This window comes from Corvus moneduloides, chromosome Z (genome assembly GCF_009650955.1).
Source record: "Corvus moneduloides isolate bCorMon1 chromosome Z, bCorMon1.pri, whole genome shotgun sequence".
Classification (NCBI taxonomy): Eukaryota; Metazoa; Chordata; class Aves; order Passeriformes; family Corvidae; genus Corvus; species Corvus moneduloides.
In genome coordinates, this window is record NC_045511.1 from 10042424 (window position 1) to 10059092 (window position 16669).

The 16669-nt window shown below is 39.5% G+C and overlaps 1 long non-coding RNA gene across 1 annotated transcript; it reads right to left on the bottom strand.

The window, feature by feature from the left end:
• Positions 1–274: 274 nt before the first annotated feature.
• On the bottom strand, positions 275–14493 carry LOC116438201. Its single transcript, XR_004237625.1, has 4 exons — positions 14389–14493; positions 3762–3834; positions 1696–1741; positions 275–1183 (listed from the first exon to the last, which is right to left on the bottom strand). It is a non-coding gene; the product is annotated as an uncharacterized LOC116438201 (long non-coding RNA).
• Positions 14494–16669: the final 2176 nt, after the last annotated feature.

Genomic DNA, 16669 nt, shown 5'->3' on the forward strand with positions numbered 1-16669 from the left:
CGGGTCCGCACCCCGAGCAGCAGGCGCGGAAAACGCAGAGTAAGCAACGACACATCCGCCAGGGGGCGCTGCCGGGCGGGGAGAGCGGCTACAGCCAATGGGGGAGGCGGTAGGCGGGGAGCAGTCACGAGGACCAATCAGCTGCCGAGAAAGCCGGAGCGGGCCCTGCGGCGCTGTGCGCGAGCGGCCGGGCGTGGCGAAGGGCGGGGCGCGGCTGAAAGCGGAGCCGCGGGTTTGGGTGCTCTTCCCGGCCTTGTGAATGCTCAAGGCTTTTGGGGCTGGCCCTGGGCTTGGTCATGGTTCACTGCAACAGCTCATATTCGTGTGTCCATGGAATAGTTCGAACAGGTAAATGGCTGCAAAGCAGATGCTGTGACAAATCTTTTTCGTTGACACAGATGCACCATGGAGCCACAGCCTCAAACATGTCAGAAGTTCAAAACAAGCAGAAAAGATCACAACCAATTCTACTCCAAGAGCTACAAGTCTCCCCTGTTTGACCAGTTATAGGACCCGAACTGGAGGCTTTGGTCTACAAAGGCTGGACATAGATACATCTTTCCCTGGAAACCCCTAAAGTGTTCGGTGAAAGAGGACAGTGGTCTGAGGGACTGTAGACAGAGGAATGCTACAAATTAAGAACAAATTCTGGTGATTACATAACTCTCTGCAGGATGGCACATGATTTTGAAAGAGGCTGAGTACAGGTATGGAAGTGGGTGATCTTGATGACTTCTCTGCAGCAAATGTCTTGCAGACATGCAAGTATAGCTGCAGGGGAACGGACTTGATGGTTCAAGTCTAATTTCCACTGTGGTTGCCCATGTGTCTCAGATCCCTTACAGTTTGCAGAGGTAATCAGGTTGCACCCACAATTTTCACAAGTCCAGAGAATTTTTCTAATATTGTAATTAGCACTTTCTGAATATTTGGACATTCTCCCAGCCACAGGCTTGGAGGTTTCCCATGTTATTTGTATGACCTGAGGCAGGCCTCGGGACCTTTAGCCCAAACCCTGCCTGGACGCCTGTCTTCTCTTGCATGGAAGAGAGGATAGGCAGAGTCTGCACCCCTGCACTGCATGCAGGGCCTGGAGGTTCAAGAAGTGAATCTGCATTCACACTCACCAGCTCTCTTCACTTTGTGTCTCTCTACGCCAGTGTGTCCTGTTCCCAATCAGCTCCTACAACAAGGGGGAATAAACAAAGCCAAGGAACATTTTCATTCTATCTGAAACATGACAAATGATCACCAGTCAGCAAATGCTACATCCCTGTTTACCCCAAATTCTTACTGTTGTGTTGTCTCTGAAAATCTGCAGTTGACAAAAACTCTGGTAGCTCAATATAGTTCCTAGAAATGTTTTTCAGGAAGATCTATTCTAGGAATACTTTATTTTAAGAGGTACGTGCAATATAAGTACCTGTTTTATGGGTGGCTGTATGAAGAAGACATGCAAAGCATATGTAGATGAGAAAATTCAGCCGTGCTAAAAGATCCCATTGCTGAGTATTAGACATCACTTTAGGGATGTAAATTGTTTGGAATATGGTGATACTTATATGCTGTAAATTTATGAAGTAAAAGACTCAGGTCATGGACTCAGGATAAATCTGGAAAAAAAATGGAAGCTGGTAATAAACAAATTATATGAAAACTGGACAATATAGGAAAATAAGATATTTTCAGACATACAGATGCAGTATATCCAGTTACAGTGTGGGTGCTTTTCACAGTCTGCCTAAAAAAAATCAAAGAAGTTTAAAAGATGTTTCAGTTTGTCACTGGATTATAAAAAACCCCAACAAACAATACCAAAACCCCACAATCTTGAAAATAGCAATCTGCATCCAAATACTCAGAAATATATACCTATTATAGTTATGTGATTAGATAATACCAGGGTGAGCAAAAATGCCCATTAGAAGCTTTATGTAGCAAAAGAAAATAACTAATTTAAAATTATTCTGTACAGTAAACACACTTCAACCCACTCATTGAAATAAATGCATATTTTAAAACTAGATATTGTCTTATATGAGCAAATCTTCAGCTATAGGTTAGATAGAATTTTGAATTATGGCTCTGATAAACCAACATTTATCCTATGCATCTTATTAAAAGAACTCAGGCTAGATACTGTACTGAATTACAACCTGAAAAATCCTCACGGAAGTGGCTTCATTATGCAGGCTCCAAACCAACACAGAACTTGTTTTACTGTATTTAATTCAAGACATTAATGGAACCTAAAAAGATGTTTTCATTTGTACATCAATTACTTTTTTAGGGAAGGGCACCCAAAGATGAAATCGGAATTGAAATCATTAGTTTGAAAATATAGAAAGGAAAAAGATTTATATCACAATTAGAGATTGTATTCATGTACTAGAAGAAAAAAAACTAAGGTTAATGAATATACCAACCTCATATTAAAAATCTTTTCATTCTTTAAAGAGAACCTAGAAGAGCAACATTTTGTTGTAAAACTAAATTAAATACTTTTAAATTATTATAACAGTTATCTAAAATCATTAAAAATATATCAGACAGGCTATAATAGCTAAAAATTGATAGTTTCAGTCCTTTTCTGGTTACATTGATCTAGTGCCTGTCATTACTTTACATTGAAATTTCGTGAAGTAGTTCTACTGTCATATCTTGCAATGAAAAAAAAAAATTTAGGATTACTAAATAAGTAATTAACACCAGACAATTCAAAACAAATGTGACTTTTTCCAAAAGTAACCTTTGTAGTTCTAGTCTCCCAGGTCTTTTTTAATCTTACGATATGGAAATCTTGATTTGAAAATTTTATTCTAACCATTATCTCAAAAGTATATAAAACTAAAATTTTCAATATACCGATTTGTTTCTATGGTACTTCAACGTAGGGAGATAACAAAAAAATCATAAACTTTATCAGCTGGGTTTTTCCTTAATGAAAAAATCAGCAGAAATTGGACTAAATAGGTTCTATTCCTGAGATTAAGAACTAAATTTGCAAACTACAGGTCAATACGTCAAAGCTTTTATCTAAGAGTATAAATACATGCCTTGTAGAATTTTCAAAATTAGATACTCTTTCTCCTTTAAACCAATGCAAACCTGATTTTTTAAAAAATCCTTCTGCCTTTGACAGTCTTTGAATAATTTGAAATAGCATGCCACAACATTCTTGCTTAATTTAATGATTCTAAACAAAAACAGGAAGCAGGAGAAAAGTTAGTGTACATTTTAGAGGAAAAGTGAAAAAAAAGGAGCGCAAATCAGTAAGTTAAATGTGAGGTAAGAAGTTTGAAGAGCTGTCTGTAATTATGATCTTACCTATAAAAATAAAATATTAAAAACAATTACTTCACTACCTGACTGACAATGCTCATGTCCAGGGCTGCCTTTTGCTTAATCTTCTGATTGCACTCAGACCAGTATTTGCAATATCCTCTGCTAAGTGGGAAAAATATTATCACATCATGCAGAGGAAACACTGAACTTTTGCACACAAATTCTGGCAGGTTAAAATACTTCTCAGTTCATCTTTTGGTTTTGATTATGGCCCTTAAAACTTGCTTCCAGCTTTCTAGTACCATTTTTGTTTCTATAATCATCTGCAGACTTGAAAGCAAGGAAAACTTGGTTTTGTCACATTTTTGGCTCCAGTGCTGCGAACATCTCTGTGCAGGTGGACCCACCCTGTTGAAATCACCAGGTCAATATAATGTTCTTTTAATAATTCTGCTTTACTTTTCTTCCTTTTTTACCTTTGTGTGGTCGTTCTCTTCCTCAGGGAGATGGTCATCACTGAGGAAAATGGTGACAGATGAGCAGCTGTACCTATGCCAGGAGATGAAGAAAAGCTTATGGGAAAAATTGGCCAGATTACACCAAACTGAGCTTTTCAGAGATAATAATCATCAGCTTCAATGTACACACCTCACTCCCATGGAAATCTACTCACTAATGAATGTAGCTGTCCTGAACTGTTTCAGGAACTAGAGGGTACTAAAACAAAGGCCTCCTGTACTGCCGATTATTTCCTCTGTAGTGGAGTCAGAAGAAGTGGGTGTCTACCTATTCCGACTGCCACAATTCACAAACCCTTGTAGTTGTGAAAAACACACATAAACTGTCAGGCTGGGTGAACATGGCTTGTGTAACTCTCCCTTTCCCCCATAGCTACCAAGATGAAATGACTTTGACCAGAGGAGCATGGAGTTACACCCTTGTGCACCTGGTAGAGTTTGTTAGTGGTTGCCTAGCAAATCCAAGGCATATATATGGAAAGCCAGGAAGATGGATTTCTGCAGTCATGGATTTTAGTTACAATTAATACCCAAAGACAGCTACTAGCTTTGTAATACTTCTAGGCCCCAACTTGAACTACCTTTGAAAATGCAGCAGTAGGTATCTCAAGCCCTCTGGGATTCTTGTTTAGACTTCTAAATTATTTACATGTATTTTTACTCTTAGTAAAATTTAGTCGAGCACCACTTCAGATTTTTATATTTCCTAAGCTTTTATTTTGCCAGGAAAAGACTTCATATTTGTGCACCCTGTGACTAAACAAGAAGTCAAAAAATTCAAAAGTATTGCTGCTCTGATTTAATTTAAGAAGATTAAAATTTATTTTAGGAATTCCACCTTGTTGGTTTATCTGTTAGAAAGAACCTCCTCCTACTACAGATAGTGCAAATCAAACAGAACCTGGGAAAAAAGCGCACACACACATGCTGAAATCAGGGTTCATCTCTAGTCCCTGGACGTTCCAGGCAGTCATAGAAGCAGTATCTTCATACAGTAGGATGAGCTGAACAGCAAGTATGTTATGTGGAGTTTAAAGCAGTTTGACACTGCATGAATCCAGGTTTTTCATGACTTCTGTCCTTTGGGTGTCCAATTAGAAAGAGCCACCATAGGTGGTACTGTTCCTTTGTAGCAAAGGTGGCCAGTGGTATACTGGGCTGCTTTAGGAGAGGTGTTGCTAGGGCCAAGAGAAGTGATCCTTCCCCACTACTGAGCACTGGTGTGGTGACCTCAAGAGTGCTGGGTCCAGTGCTGGGCTCTCTAGTACAAAAGAGAGATGGAGATACACTGAAGATGAAATCCAGCAAAGAGCTTCAACTATGATTAAGGGACTGGAGAACCTTCCCTAAAAGAAAAGTCTGAGAGGGCTGTTCAGTCTACCAGAAAGCAAGCTCAGGGCAGATTGCATCATGGTTTACAAATATATGAAGGAGGGATATAGAGATGATGGAACTGAACTCTTTCCAGAGATGTCCATTGGGCAGGACAAAAGGCAATGGGCAAATATTGAAACAGGAGGTTCCAAATGAACCACAGGAAAGATTTGTTAGTGAGAGGGTGACTGAGTATTGCCATAGGTTGCCGAGAAGTTGTGGAATCACCAGTCTTGAACAACTTCAAAAAATGTCAGGACACAGTCATGGGCAAGTGACTGGGCAAGTGGCTTGGGCAAGCAGCTCTAGGTAGTCCTGATTCTGCAATGATTTGGGATCAGAAAGTCTCCACAGGTCCCCAACAGCATTAAGTGCTCTGTCATCTCTGGGGGTTTCCCACCACAGACACTTCTTACACCACCAGGTCCTCCTGCTTGGGCAACCAGCCTGTGCTTAAACCCTAAACCCACCATAAGGCACAGCCGTGTGATGACAGCCAGAATCCTGTAAAGCAGGAACTTTCTCCCCTTGGTGTGGTTGTCATACTCAGTGAGAGGTGGGACTAGGCAGACCAGAGAAAGAGGAGCCCACTGCAGCAGCAATGGCAGTGGTTGTGGAAGTGAGGGTGGGGCCAGCTTTGCATATATGACTTTTGCTTTCCCTCTTAAACTGCTTTTATGTCTAGCCACAGGTTTTCTCACCTTTAACCCTTCAATCCTCTCCCCCACCAAGCAGTGAGTGAGCAACAGTGTGGCACAGAGCTCCTGGCTGGGGGTTAAAGCATGACACGGCTCCACCATGGGTATGCAAGGACTGCAAACCCAGTGCAGCCACAGAGCACACTGACATAGAAGGGGCCTCATGTACCATAACTGCCTCCATCCTCACATTGTGCTCAGGGCTCCTTTGGGCACACCCACAGTGTGCACACCTGAGCAAGACCCTGGGCTTGGGCTTGAGTGTCAGCTTTGGGAAGAGCAGCAGCTCTGGGTGCTGAGCTAAGGCCACCCCTTCCCAAGCTTCTCTTCCCATTGCCCTGCTGTTGGGTGCTGGGTGTCCTGCACGGTGGCTGTCCCCAGGCCGTAGGCCCTGCTGAACACTCCTGGTGAGTTCCTCTGACTTTGTTGACCACTTCCTCCTTCAGGTACACATTTTGTGATTCTGAGATTCCATGTTTGGGAAGGAAACTCCACTCGTCTTATGATATGTTCTCCTGTAAGCAATTATGGTAAATTTCTGAATGGGAAGCTCTTACCAAAGATTTCAACTTCCCAGAGATCTACTGCAAATACTATACTTCTTTGACTAGTCTGGCAAATTCCTGAAGTTTATGTCACAGGTACTCAGTGAACCAAGTAGGAATGTTGCCCTCCTAAATTTGCTGTTTCTCAATAGAGAAGGACTTCTGGGGGCTGCAGTGATAGGTGACTTGGCCACAGTGGTGACAAAATGGTTGATGAGAAAAAGAGGTAATCAGAGTGGTTACCCTGGATTTCAAAAGGACAATCTTCAAGCTACTCAGGGAGCTACTTAGCAGTGTCCCAATGGAATCTGCCTCTGAGGGCTTGTGTGTCCATGAGTGCCAGTCAGTTCTTAAGAACCACCTTTTAAAAGCACAGGACCAGGCAATTCCAGTGTGTCCAATGTCAGGCTGAACAAGGAACTCATGTTGAAACTCAAGAGGGAAAGGAAATTATGTGTGTCGAAGTAAGGTCAGGAAGGAAATTTTTGAATTTTTGAAGGAAAGTTACCGAGCTGTAGTTCATACATTTTGAGAGAGGATATGAAAGAGCAAAGCTCAATTAAGAGTTGAGGCTGGCCAGTGTTGTGTCAGACAACAAGGTCTTTTTAATGCACATTAATAGTAAAGGAGGTCTAAGGAAAAGATTGGGAGGGTATAGAAGAATGGAGGAGCACCTCCTCTGTTCCTCCTTCACTGCTCTTGGTGTCTGCAGGGCTCTTTCTCTCACATGCTCTCACTTGTTTCTCATAGCTGCTCTTGTGCAGCAGTTTTCAACCTTTCTTGAGTATGTTATCCCAGAGGAATGCCAGCATTGTCACTTGGCTCAGTTTGGCTGGCAGCATATCTGTCTTGGAGTTGGCTCTGTCAGGTATGGAGGTAGTTTCCGGCATCTTCTCACAGAAGCCACCCCTGCAGCCCCTTTGCTACCAAAACCTGGCCTCTCAAAGCCAATAAATTGTATGCTTCAAGAGAGAAGGCATAGCTCCTACTCTCTCAGCATCCAGACACCAGGGCCAGGGTATCCAAGCCCTTTGAGCACCAGCTGGGCTAACAGTCCTGACCACCACTGGAAAAAAACTATTTAGGTACCATAAAAGCACCAACATTTACTTGCTTGAGTGCTAATGATAGGCATAACTCTGTTTATTACACAGACAGTGGATATTACAGACATTTTCCCTAGGTCTCTTCCCAGTAATACTCATATGAGTTGGTAGTTTACAACAATTTGGAGCCAAAGCTCAACCAATTACATATGGCTTTTTTAGTGAAGAGATGTGATTACAACACCTAGCTGACCTTGTCTGTTTAGGAATCCTGTCATAGGTTTTTAAATACACAATTTCAGAGGGGTGAAAGAATTAAAGAACTCAGACGAAGCAATTGTGTGATCATGATGAATGCCCTGGTGGAATGACTTTAAAAGTGTAAACTCTTGAACTGAGCCTAGAAATTCTTTTAACTGTGGTTTATATAAACATTTCACATCTTGCACCATAGAAAACCTGTGCCCCTACTATGCTAAGATTAAGTTACATTGCTTGGAAGTATGCAGAAATTGTTTAACACATAACCTTGTAGCACAATTTTTACTCCTTTTTTAGCAGAACATTTATATTTTATCTGAAGAAAAAGTAATATCCTGTTGTAACAACATTAAAGGCTTGTTAGAAACTTCAATAAAGCAAATACAGTCCTGGCAAAAGTTTGTATTAAAATATGGCATTTAATTGGCTCAGTCTCTTGATAGCAGCAGCACAGTTATTATGTTCTTGACCACCATTTGTATGTGCTGTTATATCAATCACTGCCCTCCAGCTTGCTGTTCTTCCACTGAAACAACTGAATTGTATGCTAAAAGAGGAAGAGGAGATAGAAGACAGGCGTGGTAGGGACAGAATTTAATGGTTTTCTGTTTCACACCTGAGACTGAAAGGCAGGGTCAAAAATTTCAACACAAGTGGGTTCCAGATTTAGGCATCTTAAATCCATCCAAGCCCTAATATTTCCTGTTGCTTGGCTGTAGGGTGCAGGAAGTGTCCTGCCAATAGAAAACACCAGGCACTGAGAATTGGGTGGAATTTGGGATTTGTGAATTGGAGCCAATGCCTATATACAGTCATAGAAACACAGTTATGTTGCCATTTTGCCATTTTAAAAACACTTCAAAGACCCCACACAGTCACAGGAACGCAATTTTAAGTACATTGCCTAGTTGGCTTTCTTTTCTTTTTTTTAACAGATCTTTTGGGTTGCTGTGATGAGAACTATACCACACACAATTATGTTGAAAATTCACAGCTTTTGAAAAACAGTATAGTAAAAACAACAAAGAATCTAGCATACAGCTTGGTTTGTTCTATAGTAACCTCAGGGGAAAGTTCTTGACATATAAATGATGCTTGTCAGTTTTAATCTTTCACTGATTTTTTTCCTCTGGAGATAGGTGTTTTACCAAGGGAACCAAATGGTCCTCTGCAAGCAAAGAGATTGTCCGCAGAGACTTGAATTTCATAAATCAAGAGAACCCACATTTCCTGGAAAATGCTAAGTATGTAGGACACAAAGGAAGGAATTGAGCATATTTATAACAACATACTCCTACTTTCAACATTCAACAGCAATTGAAAAATATAAAAATGGCCAGAAATATTTTGCTTTTTTGCAATGTCAGAGAGCTCTGTGCCTTTCCAGCTTAGGTTAAGTCAAATATTTCCATATATATTCAGATTCTACCACATATTTAGGAAAAACTAGCTTCTTGCTATCTGTGTGATCTCCTGTTACCCTATTTGCATTCAGCAAAAAACTCCAGTTCTGATTTCGCATTGCTTGATCCTTCTAGAAACACATCTATGCTCTTTAGTACCACCGGTAACCAACACAGCACGTTTCTCTTTCAAGAAGAGTCTGATCCAAATTGCACTGATAACTTGCAAATCATCCACTTGGCTTCCAGAAGCCTGTGCTAGACTTCAGGTCTCATCAAAATGCTTACCATATCTGCCAGTTCATCTGGAAATACCTGAACAGTTCACATTTAGGAGGATCTTACCTCTCTCAACTTTTAAATGAACTATCCCTTAAGGAACACAGAGATTTAAATGAAGTAAGTGCACACATGGCACTTTGAACAATGATATATAATAGCAGAACATCTCAAGCACACTGTGATTCACATATGGGTTTCAGCTAGCAAAGGGAAGAGGCAGAAATAGAACCACATGCATTTAGTTCTGTCTGTCCGCAACCCTGAATGGAGGATGACTGCAGGAGCCTTAACTCAGCTTGTACATCTTGTCTTGGTTCTAATTTAAGCACAACTATTTCTGATGCCATGTGCGTTCAGGATTAGAAGTAGACAATGTACTAAATTGGAAGTTTTTAAATCCTGGAGGAGCAATGCGCCTTCAGCTGCATGCTATCCCAGTCTTCTGTGCCTGTGATGGACTCTTGTGTTCATTTACACTGTCAGTCTAAACACACCATGACTACTCAGAACAGTGAAATTCTTCTCCATGGGCCACCCAAATGGTGACTTTTGGCCACCCAGGCTCTTGCAAGTTACTGAGATCCTAGAACTCCACCATAGAACTAGACCATTGGGAGAATTACAGCTCTGCTATGTATGCCCTCCACTGAGATGTCTTTGGGACTCCAACTAATGGGACAGCGTCACCATAATTTATATACATCATTAACCCCTGTGTCATGAAAACATAAGAGTTTTTTGCCAATTAAAATTATACTAATTAAGAAGCATATATCAAGCTAATTATTACACTGATTTAGTGTATGATATACTGTCTTTGGTTTCATGTCCAAGAGTCAAAAGGAACTGACTGCAAATTAAAAATATACTCCAAAAACCTCACTATGCCAGTTGTAGCTGGGCCAAGCAATGACTAACAGGGACATTTGCAAGGATTCTGACTGCATGAATGCCAAGGAAAAATAGCTGAGTTATGTTGGGTGGTCCAAAGAGATACTAGCAACAAAAGAGTAAGGAAATAAAACAAAAAAGTCAAGTTCAATTAGAACCAATTCCCCTATTTTTAAAATGAGCAAAGTCTTTGCTTCTCCAAAGACTGGAGAATGAAGTTTGAGATGGATGGGTACAACCATGATTTTAATTTGAGATTTATGAGGGAGCAAACCTAGGGCTTTTTGTGTGTCTCCTTCCTCCCACATTTAAGAAGGTTCTTCCATGAGCAGGTATTAGGAAAGGTGAGACACCAGAGATGAAGTGCTGGCAGATGGGGGGTACTCCCATTCAGTGTGATTCCCTCTCAGAATTAGGTCAAAGACATGAAATAATGGGAAAAAAATGCCCCCACTGAATTTTAGGTCTGGTTACTGTCCTTCTCTCAGATATTCTAAAAGGGTTATTTTATGTATAACCTTTTTTTTTTTAATCTAACCCTAAGTATTTTGGTGCAAAACCTGAGATGAAAGGCAAAAATTTTCGTTGGCCAAAATTTTCAAAATTGCAGTGTTTTTGAATTATTCAATTTCTGCGCAGAAGAACTGAGTGAATCTGATTTATAATTATTTGGGAAACTGATTTCAAATGAAACAGATTTTTGAATTATTTCTAATTGTATACCAGTACCAGACAACATGCATGAAGTCCACAATTTGTATCTACAAAGAATGAGAATATGATGTAAAACCAACTGATTTGGACAGGTCTTTTACTGTCATAGATGAGAATGTCATTCCATTGATATTTGGTTACGTAAAGACAAAAAATGTGCAATAGAAGCAGGAATTCTTGCCACAGTATTGATACAATCAAAATTAGGACATTAGTGTCATTTCTAGACCTGGTACTCAAATTTAAATATGAAATTGTTAAAGATGTGAGGGAAGAAAAGAACAACATAAAAATAAATGTTAATGAAACTAGAAAACAGTCATTATGGTATGATATTTGATATATCTAGATCATCAAAATACAGTTAAGGGATTATCTGAATTCTGTGTATAGGTCCTTGCACGTCTGTTTCCGGAAGGTTGGGTTGTTCGTTCTGGCTGAAAAAAAATCATAGATCAGTAGGATACTGAGTAAGATTTTAATTTAACTGGAATATGAAAGCAAAAGCAGTTTAAGTTGGAAGAAAAGGAGAATGGATAAAGTCACCAGTTCATGGAGTTTTTATTATTATATAAATCTTTCTTAAACATGTTTTTATTAATTTTTGTGAGAAGTTTTGTGGCTCAGGAGTGTAGCAGTTGGTCTGCACAGTCATATTTGAGCTTAGAGTCACTAAACTCCCCACTTTAACCCTGGTTTCATGAAGGAGCCTGGAAACTGTAAGTTAGTGAAGTCTCAGCCTTAAAGGTATCAGTTCATTAGCTGGTAAGATTAGAGTAGATGTATTTTCTCTAGTGTTTTTTAAAAGTGATTACATTTTAAGTTTTTTCAATTTTCTTCAGCACTTAGTTGATAACTAGTCTCAGGCAATGCAAGGAGTTCTTTCCCTGGGACACCTGTTCAACATCTTCTGCTCACATATTCAAAGTTAGATTTCTAGTTTTGCAACCGTGAAGGAATTAATTGCCAGGCAAGACTTTCTGCCTTCCTCTGTAGTGCTAAGCACGGATTGCTTGCTGATTTGTCTGTTTCTCACCTAATTAGATTTAGGGGCACTGGCAGAATTTGGACAATGTCTGATGCTAACTCTCCCTGGCATGAATAGTTCAATGGATAGTAGGATCCAGTGCTATCAGTGAGTGGGCAAAAGAGAGTGATCTGTTGGCTCCTGGAGAGAGCAATCTCCAGGAGCTGATATTCTGCTTCCCACAGCTGTTTAAAAGCAAAAGAAGGAATGTTTCCATGTAATAATCAGAAGTTTATTACATCATATAGAGATCTGCTTTTCCTTCAGTATTACGGGGTCAGGTCTACTGATAATAGGCCAGATGATTATGTTCAGGTTCAGAAAGTTAGAAGTCATTCCTATAGTCTGCATTCATCCATACATTCATACAAAATGCCCAGTGCATTTAGTGCACACAAAATACATCTTCAAATATAGACCAACGTAAGCAAAGCATGAGTTGCCTTCAGTAAAGCATCGCTCAGACTTTAAAGCCTAGGTGGAAACATGTTATATGAATGTACTTACATGTGCATGCATGTGCTTTGTACACATACAGATTTAAATACACTCTTTGGATTTTGGAGCCACTCCATCAAACACTGCCCTTCTCATTTGGGGTCCATCTGTGTAAAAAGGCTATCTCTGGGACCAAGAGACAGTTAGAACCTTTTTTGGTTTTTTGTCTAGAAAACCTCCACTTCAAAGAGCTAGAGTATTTTGGACATCTGTTCCTGCCTTATTTTCATAGATCCAAACCAAAAGAAAGCTACTCCTTTCTCAGAGCCGCTCCTTATGTGTTAGGTGCACCAGTGATTTCCTACCTTCAATCATCCATTTTCAGTACATCATTTTATATATGTTGCCAACAACCACAGTTCTTAACGTGCACTGCCAATCTTCCACGGCCTACTAATCCACATTTGCTGAAACAATGAGAAGGGATGATGAAAATTAAAGTGTTGCAACTGTTTGGAAAATACTGAAAAGCAAAGTTCAGCAAGAAGGAATGTATACATTGGCTATAGTTTACTAGGGACAAACTGTCTGTACACCTTTGAAGCAGGAACACCAAGGAAGCTTGATGTACTGCTCTAAGGGGGACATGAAACAAAGGATGGAGTGGCACGGAGCTACTGTGGTCATGCTCTGTTGAAATCAATGCACATGTGACACAGAGAATGGAGCAACACAATGGGGTTGTGATCATGCTCTGATGAAAACAATGTACCTAATGGGAAAAAAGCCAAAGGAATGTGCCAGGTGGTGAATGAAAGCTGAGCTTTGCTTCATTAACTTGAAAATACATATTAATTTTCATGTTTCTACAAATACTAATGACTAAAGTCAGTCAAAATCCACCTAAACATGAAATTACATCAACTGTAACTTTACCTTCCCCCTCCCTCAAAGAAAATAATATAAATATAGCTTAAGTGGGAAGGGAGGTCAGAGTAGACTCTGTTGTAACTTCTGGCATCATTGACAAGCTGTACCTGTCTTGTCTTCTGTCTCCACAGGGACATTTATAGGGTAAGAACCTTATTCTCTGCATGCTAAATAATTATCTTGAGCTTTCTTTCATTGGGCATTAGAACTTGTTTGTATATTGCTTTAAATTCATTTTTGCCAGTCAGTATACTATCAACACCAATCTCTCAATTTAATCTATCACAGTTTACTGTTATCACTGTGTTTGTTAATAAAATGTGTTATTCTATAAAGTGTTTAGTGTGAGTCCTTCAAAGCCTCTAGCAGTCATTGACAGTCAACAAAGTACCTGAAAAAACTGGTTATTTGGCAACTAAAAGTGGGGAAATCCAGAAAGGGATCTCTGTTCTAAACTGATATAAAGGATTTGACTCTGATAAGCTGTCAGTGCACAGCCCAGAAGCCCCTCTGATACATCCGGCTGTTTAGTGGGGTCCCCATAACAGGTTATAGACAGGCTGGTCAGGCACAAGGGTCTTCTCTGTCTTTAGGCTTTGACAGCCTGGTCAAACATAAATGGTTTGAGGAAACTGCTCTTTCATTTGACAGCGTCTGTAGAGTGACACACTATTGTTCCAGGGCAGACAAAAGGAATCCCTTATTTTACGTATACCAGCAGACCTAACTCATAATGGCAAACAGAAATGGGTAACGCAGCATGCTCTGAGCAAATGACTACCTGAACTAGAATTGTGGAAAAAAAATGAGATAATCACTTATTTAACTGATTTTTACTCCCCATCTCTCCTTTCTTTGAATCAGATTTATCTTACATTACACAGGCAACTGCATAACTATGCTTCCCAGGAATCTCTTGCAGATGACTCAACAAGGTCTTTTGCTTCCATCAAACTGTGGGTCTCCATGGACTTACGTAGTGTAGAGGTCTTCCAATAGATGTTTCTGATTCAGATATCGGGGGTTGCAGCCTTTCCATGTATTGTGCTATTCCTTCTCTTTCTTCTGGTTTGATACTGTATACACACAGAACTTGATCAAAAAAGGTGAAAAGAACATGACATCATTACTAAGCTTCAGGCACTTAGTCATTAAATAATTCTATGAAAGTCAAAAGCAGCTGGCTCTCCCATTTTACTTAAACCCCTGTAAAATAAGTGTTAAATTAAAACTTGAAAGCTTTTGTTTACCGGGGAAAAGAAAACTGAATACGGTTCCACCAGCTAAAGGATTCAAAATGATGAACATGTTCAACATGTGAACTGTGAGTTCACAAATTAGCATTTTTTTGTCAATATTGCAATTTTTTCTACTTTCCACATCATAGGTCTCTTTCTTTCCAGTGTCCAGAGCAGAGATCCTGGCAGCAGCTAATGAATACAGTTTTGCTCGCTGAGTTTTACCTGGCAGGTGGGTCTCTGGTTGTAAGGCAATGGAGAGGGTGAGGGAGGGAGGGGGAACAATAGCATGGTTCTCCATTCCTTTAGAAGGGTATGAATGTGTACTTCATTATGTTTATTTGATACAACGATTTTAATCAAAATTTTATGTTGAGTACAGTCATTTTACTTGGAGAAATTTAGGAATAGAATATCAAAAACAGTATCCTCTATCAGACAGACTTGTGATTTTGTATTGAAAATAAAACACCAAACCACACAACAGACCTATTTTTCATGCCTCACAATGACTGAAAGTAATTATATTTTTAGCCTCTCAGCTTTCTTGTGTGGCCATATGAAGCTATTTGAGTTTAGTAACTCATGCAATAATTCAGCATGCTCAGTTTCTTTCAGCTCATTTGTGCAGGTGTTTTGTCATAAATTACTCAGGATCTCAGGCTTGATATTGTAATGCCAAATATTTACCATACCCTTTAAGCAACCCTTTAGGCCAGGGAAAATCTTTAAAATCTTTAATCAACACTGCTTGCATAAACTCAACTTGTATAACTCATATAAGCTGAGTGTTTGCAGCCTGAAAGAATGCAGCCTGGCCGAAGACTACAGTAAAGAGGCCAGCTAGAAATAATGTCATTATTAGCAGAAAAATCATGACATCTTGATTCTATTTTTTTTTTCCCAAAGAGAGGTAAACGACACAATGGAATGGATCATTCCAGACACACTTTTTGAGTCATAACCCACAAATTAAATGCAAAGAGTCTAGCAGAATCAAAAAGGAAAACTGGTTTCTTAGAAGAGGCAGCATCTGGACAGTCTTTTTCATTCCAGGTCTGCTCTCTGGTCTCTGAAAAATTTCAGTGTTACCTCCATTTGCTCTTTATCTCCTGTAATATATTTTTTCATTCCCTGTGTTTTTTTATGTGGTCTTTTGAGTGACTAGTGTGTGCAATCAAAAGCCATACTTGATTACACTTATTATTCTTGAGAACTGAGGATAGCTAAAAGTTGGATGATCCTTTATTATTATGTTCCAGTAATCAAGTAAAAACCTCCAAAGCCAAAATCTGTAAAATTGGCTTCTTCACATAAAACTCTCCATAATTACTTTTGCTTTCCGTATCAGTTGGAATCTGTTTTGGGCAAACTTCAAATACAAACGTACTGGCAGTCAGCTCCACTTACGCAGTAAACCCAAACTACCCACTACTAGTCTCAATCTTTCTGTGACAGAAAGAAGCCAAACTGGGCCAGCTCAGAGGCTGAGTTCATAAAACAGAGTATCATTAAACATATCCATCTCAAACAACCTTGTTTGGTGGCTCATAAAGCATAAACATACCCCCCAACTTGTAGAAATGTATTGTCAGTTAAAATTACTCAGAAAAACTTGGTAGGATTAGAAGGGGAATAATGAATGATATTGTTATACAGCTACACAAAGTGACCTTAAACTACTGTGACACTTTTTCCAAGGAAAGGGTCTCAAGGCTTCTGTTTTGCTTTTTCTAACCACATTTTTCATACTCTGAAGGCCTTTCATTTGTCTTAAAACTGCATTATTCCACACTGAGCTGCCAACAGCAACAGTTGATTCGATTTCATTTTAATAAGAAGATAAATGGCCTTTGGAGTAAATAGCTGATTAATAAATACTAGAGGCTCTTCAGTTATTTCTGAGATATAAACATGTGTTCATTTCCAAAATAGTTGGAGATTGAGGCAAAACCACCAAGTGTGTGATAATTCCATTCCCTGAAGATCTCTGGTTCCAGTTTTATAGAGAGAAAGAAG